Raw genomic sequence first — 5,479 nt, 5'->3', positions numbered from 1 at the left:
TGAATCCTGAGGGTTGATTCCCCTGGGCCCGGCCCAGACTGACTCTTGATTCCCTTTCTGCCTATAGGAAAAAGAACGACGAATGCATTCTACCTGCCCCCTTCCCTCTCCTTCATTCTGAGGATGAGGAAACCATGGGAACTGCCGAAAGTCACATAGGCAGCTAGAGGCAGAGCCAGGATTAGAATCCCTTGTTTCTCATCTCATTCAATTCATGCAAGAACTAATATAAATTAGGCGATGCACGTCAAGCACTTAGCCTAGTTTCCGGCACATGAAAGCACTCAATAAATATCGGTTGTTATATCGGTTGTTATTCGTTGTAGGAGTAGCGGCATTTTTATATGTCATTCAGCTCCTCCTGGAATGCTTGCCAGGAGCCAATCTCCAGGGTGCTGGGTACCAAACGGTGGGCGTGACACGGCCCTGCCCTCCTGGAGCTTATATTCTAATGGAAGATTCCAGTCGAAAAGATTCAGACAGTTCTACTACAGAGAGGTAAGTGACAGCACAGGGGGCGGTAAGGGTGCTTTAGGAGTCCATAGCAAGAGCGTTCAATCCAGACTGCAGGGCTTGGTGAGGAGAATCTGGTGTCTTGGCTGAGACTGGGGATGGGTTGGATCTAGCCAGGTGAAGGAAGGTGGGAGGGAGGGGCACAGGTTGGGGAAGACAGATTTCCAGGAGGAGGGGATAACCTAATGTGAAAAGGCAAACGAGGAATGCAAGGCAAGAAGTGCCAGGATAACTGGGTCCGGTGGGGTGAAGACAAAGTGATGCAGGGAGGAAGGCCGATGGTTGTGAGACGTGAGGCTGCAGGAGTAGACACCACACATCTCATGAATCACACGAGACGTCCTAGAAAGGAGCCTGGCCTGTATCCGGAGGAGTAAGGGGGTGGATGTCAGGGTCCATGGTCATGGCAGAGATCACAGGATGTATTGTCAGAAATGGGGTGCAGGGGAGCAGGGCGGGGAAACCACTCAGCAGGTCAAGCCCCAGTTTAGCACTTGTTCCGAGTTCTATTTCAACCTATTACATGGTCCTACTCTGGAGTCCCCAAATAAGGGCCACCATTAAGAGGACTCACAGAAGGGGGAAGAAGCTGAACGTGGAGAGCTGTGGCCATGGGAACAGAGAATTTGAACAATGGGCTCCCCCAGCCACTTGGACCATCACCCAAAGCCTGGAGGACTATATAGTAAGAGTGAGGTCTTCCCACCAATCAGATGTGTGACTTGGGCCACCTCCAGTTCCCCAGCTGTACACTGAGGATATTTACTGAGTAAGGGGTGGGCTGCCCTGCAGTTTGCCCATTCTGTTCTTCTATTACTTGAACTTCTGTTACTTGAAATATATCTTATACTTTTTTTTTGTCTTTTTTTTTTTGAGGGCCGCACCTGCGGCGCACGGAGGTTCCCGGGCTAGGTGTCTAATCGGATCTGTAGCCACTGGCCTACACCACAGCCACAGCAACGTGGGATTCAAGCTGCGTCTGTGACCTATACCACAGCTCATGGCAACGCCAGATCCTTAACCCACTGAGCAAGGTCAGGGATTGAACCCACAACCTGGTCAGATTCGTTAACCACGGAGACACGATGGCAACTTCTATGCCATATATTTTTATTCTAAGAAGCCCTGCTCTGCATTTTAAGGCTTATAAAAACAAGAAAAAATGGCTTGCATTTTATAATAGAAGAAATGCCACACATCAAAACCAAGTACCCTGCACAGCAATCAAACATTTCTTCTTCCAAGTCCAAGAGAGGCCCAGCTTTGACACAGGCCAGAAAAAGCTGGTTGGGAGCTGTAGTCCTGAGCTGTCATGGCTTCTCCTCGCAGCCTCTGCACAGACCCCTGGTCCTCAGGAAACTCTCTTTCCCAGCCTGTTGCCCTCGAGAGTGAGGCTCTACAGAGGGCCAAGGCACTCTCTCCTTGTCCAATGGCTCTGGCAGCTGCTAAGGAGGAGGCCAAAGCACCGAGGATTGGGGCAGGTGAACAGAACAGCAACTTCAGGCTGGGGTGGGAAAAGAAAAAAAAAAACACGACGTCAGAGCTGTTTTTGGCCAAAAGGTTGCTCTCCAGCCTGTAGCTTTAGGATGCCAGCAGCATAGCATCCAGAGGTGCACAGCTGCATGGAACAATTCAAAAATTGCCTTGTTGGACTACAACATGCCAATTTTTCAAATCTAGAGCCATTTTCACTATTACAGTCTGTGCCGCCTAAGCCGGGAGAATTTTCTTCTGGGAGGGAAAATTGATTCCGAAGTTACCATTAACCCCCATTAGCACAGCACGCCCCATTCCCAAACTATTCTTGGGAACCGAGGGGGCCAGAGGAAGCTATAGAGGCCCATGGCGAGGTTGGTGCCCAACATCCCGGGTGCTAACTGCCAAAGTCCATTAGCCCCATGTCTCAGAAGGGTAAGGGGGTGAGCGGGATGGAGAGAGGTGGGGGTGAGAGGGAGTCTGGAAGGATCTGGGCATGTGTTTCCCCAGGATTTCCTGGGCTCTGGATGTTTGCCCCCGTGGCTTGCTCCATTTGGGTGGACTGGGTGCTTGCATGAGCTAAACAGCAAGAACTAAGACCAAAGCCAGCAGAGACACTCTTTATCTTGACCTGCAGCCCTCACCTGTGACTGTCCTCTCTAACAGGGACACTCCTGGTAGAGGAGTGTCCTCCAGGAACTTGCTCGGAGGCACCCATCCCATCCCCATTCCTTGTGCCCAGCTGCCCAGAGCCCAGGTCTTTGCAGATAACACCATTATAAGGCAGCTGGTTTTGTCTGCCCAGGCACTCTATATGGAAAATCACCCCAAGCCATTCTAAGCCCAGGCAAGAGCCAGCAGCCTTGATCATGGGGTGCTGCACTGTGACCTCCATCTTCCCAAACACAGAGCAAAGACCCACCAGTCCAGCAGAGAAGGTAGTGGAGACAGCAGTGGCTGCAAAACAAGGAGGGAAAGACAACCACGTGAACCAAGCAGGAAAGCAGGCAATGGAAGAAAGCAGCACATCCACCGAGCTCTCAAGTATAATTTTTTGTTTGTTTGTCTTTTTGCTTATTCTAGGGCCACACCCACGGCATGTGGAGATTCCCAGGCTAGGGGTCTAATCGGAGCTATAGCCACCGGCCTACACCAGAGCCACAGCAACTCGGGATCCGAGCCACATCTGCAACCCACACCACAGCTCACGGCAACGCCGGATCCTTAACCCACTGAGCGAGGCCAGAGATCGAACCCACAACCTCATGGTTCCTAGTCGGATTCGTTAACCACTGAGCCATGACAGGAACTCCTCAAGCATAATGTTTTACAGGATGACGGAGCAGTAGGCCCTCGGCCTGAGTCTGAATTCTGGCTCTGCCCTTTGACCTCGGGCAAGTTACTTACTGTTTCCAAGTTTTTGTTTCTTCCCCCCTGGCCTGGAAGTATAAACAACCACTTGGCAAAGTTGATGTCAACATTAAATAAGATAATATAGGAAAGAAGTGATTATAATACCTGTTCAGCAAATATGTATGGATGTATGTGTATAAACTAAGGAAGCCCACCATACATTCTAAAATGGTTCTCTATTCTTCACAGATGGACATAGCTCCGTTCTTCCCGCAAGAGTTCGCTTCAGTGTCTGAGACTGGCTGTGTGGATGACCCGCTCTGAACTTGGAAAGTTCCTTTCTCCCCACCATTCCTGTCCCTCCTCCATTAAAGCATCCCTCTCCGGGGATGCTGTCTGCTCACACTGCCCAGAAGAGCTTGTAAAGGAGGCCTCCTTCCTGCCCAGGGCTCTGGAGTGAGGAAAGGACTCCAATACAGCGTATCTTCCTCCCACAAACACTTAGAGTATCTGCCACATGCTAGGCCCTGGACTAGAGGGTCCAAGATGAGCAAAATCTGGTCCCGTCCCAGCCCTCTAGGGTGTCAGGGAAGCCAAGGTACCAAACCCACATACACAGCACATGACAACCATACACGGAGAGCGCAGGGCAGGCTCCCAGTTGCTGGCCACACAGAGGAGAGTCGAGGGCAGAGAGGCCCAAGGAGGGCGCCCCCAGTGGTGGGCCGCGGGCACAGCGGTTGCTTCCTTCCTGGCGGACACGGAAGTTGACCTCTCCAGTCATCCGGTGATTTGTGCAGGGAGGGGAAGGGAGCGCGCCAGGCTAGGTGCTGACGGGACGTCCCTGTCAACACAATGTTCCGCCTGGCCGGGCCTTCATATATAAAGATATTTAATGAATTAGTTAATTAATGAGAGGAGTTTGATTGATAGATCATATGGCGCTCGCAGCAGGGTGAGTCTGACCCCGGATACTGCCGCCTCGGCTGCAATCCGTCCCCCTCATTGGTCGGGAGAGCGCGGTCGCTCCGGCAATTTGCATGCATTTAATGTAGCTCTTTAATAGGATGTAATGTTAGCGAAAGCCAAAAGCGCAGCAGCTGTAACTTAAAAGACAGCCCCATTACTGCAAGCCTTATAATTAGGGTAAGAGGGAGACTCGGTCTGCCATATGTTAAACTCTTTTGAGGTTAATAGCTCTGTAAGATTTTTGCAATTTAAAAAAATTACACTTGAAGGATGATGACAAGGCTCATCAATGAGGCGCCTCTCCACCGGAGGGAAGGGATAGGAGGAGCCCGTGTCCCCAAAGCCCTCTTCCCCGGGGACCTGGCCAGGTGGCCCCTCTCCCGCCACAAGTCGCTCTCGGCCCCACCCGCTACCCGCACCCCGTCCCCATTAGCGCCGGGCGGCTGGCTCAGCAACATGGAATCAGAACTTGCCCACCTGGCTCGGCGCAGCCCCCGCAGCCCGCGCATCCTCTGGTCCCCGCATCTGCTGAGAGAGGAAGGAGGGCTGACGCCAGGCGATCAGCGCGCACCGGGCCTGGGAGCAGGCGCATGCTTACCTTGCAAAGTCCTGGGCAACTCCAGAGCAATTACGGGTCCCCGCAGGTTCCCGGGCGCTGATTGCACAGCCGGGGCCCGAATCAGGGAACGCGCAGCAGGCGCTGCCCAGGGTGGGGAGAGGAAATCGCCGGGAATTTGCTTGGTAATTACTTGGCACAAGGCCTTGGGGGTGTTTGCCATCTCTGTGCCACAGCCCCAGTGGCAGGGTGGGGGACAAGTTGGGGGGCGAGTGTGGTGCGAAGCCCAGTCCTGGGCCGGCTGGACCCTGGAGCGCCGGGCCCTGCCCCCAGGCGGGATGAGTGTGAAAAGGGGAGGCCTTCCTCCAGCCAGCATAAGGCGGGCTGCATCCTCCCAGCCTCTGCTGTCTCTCCCAAGGGTCCCTCCCCAGCGACCTGGGGCCGGGGGGTGGGGGGGCAGTCAGCGGGAGTCAATCTCTGGAGACCAGAGTAGCCGCCTCGCCTCCCGTGGTCCCCTCCCACAGCCTGTGCAAGGCAGGGAGCCTGGGAGAGCCGCCGGACAGCCACATCCTCTCCCTCAGGAGTTCTGCCTCCCTCCCGCATCCTTCCCCT

General features: G+C 53.6%; 1 long non-coding RNA gene across 1 annotated transcript; it reads right to left on the bottom strand.

Annotated features, from left to right (window-relative positions):
• Positions 1 to 1,606: 1,606 nt before the first annotated feature.
• LOC125111530 (uncharacterized) lies at positions 1,607 to 4,882 on the bottom strand. Its single transcript, XR_007130876.1, has 2 exons — positions 4,789 to 4,882; positions 1,607 to 2,017 (listed from the first exon to the last, which is right to left on the bottom strand). It is a non-coding gene; the product is annotated as an uncharacterized LOC125111530 (long non-coding RNA).
• Between the last annotated feature and the right edge of the window lie 597 nt (positions 4,883 to 5,479).

This window comes from Phacochoerus africanus, chromosome 11, assembly GCF_016906955.1.
Source record: "Phacochoerus africanus isolate WHEZ1 chromosome 11, ROS_Pafr_v1, whole genome shotgun sequence".
Classification (NCBI taxonomy): Eukaryota; Metazoa; Chordata; class Mammalia; order Artiodactyla; family Suidae; genus Phacochoerus; species Phacochoerus africanus.
This window is presented reverse-complemented; position numbering and strand designations above follow the sequence as displayed.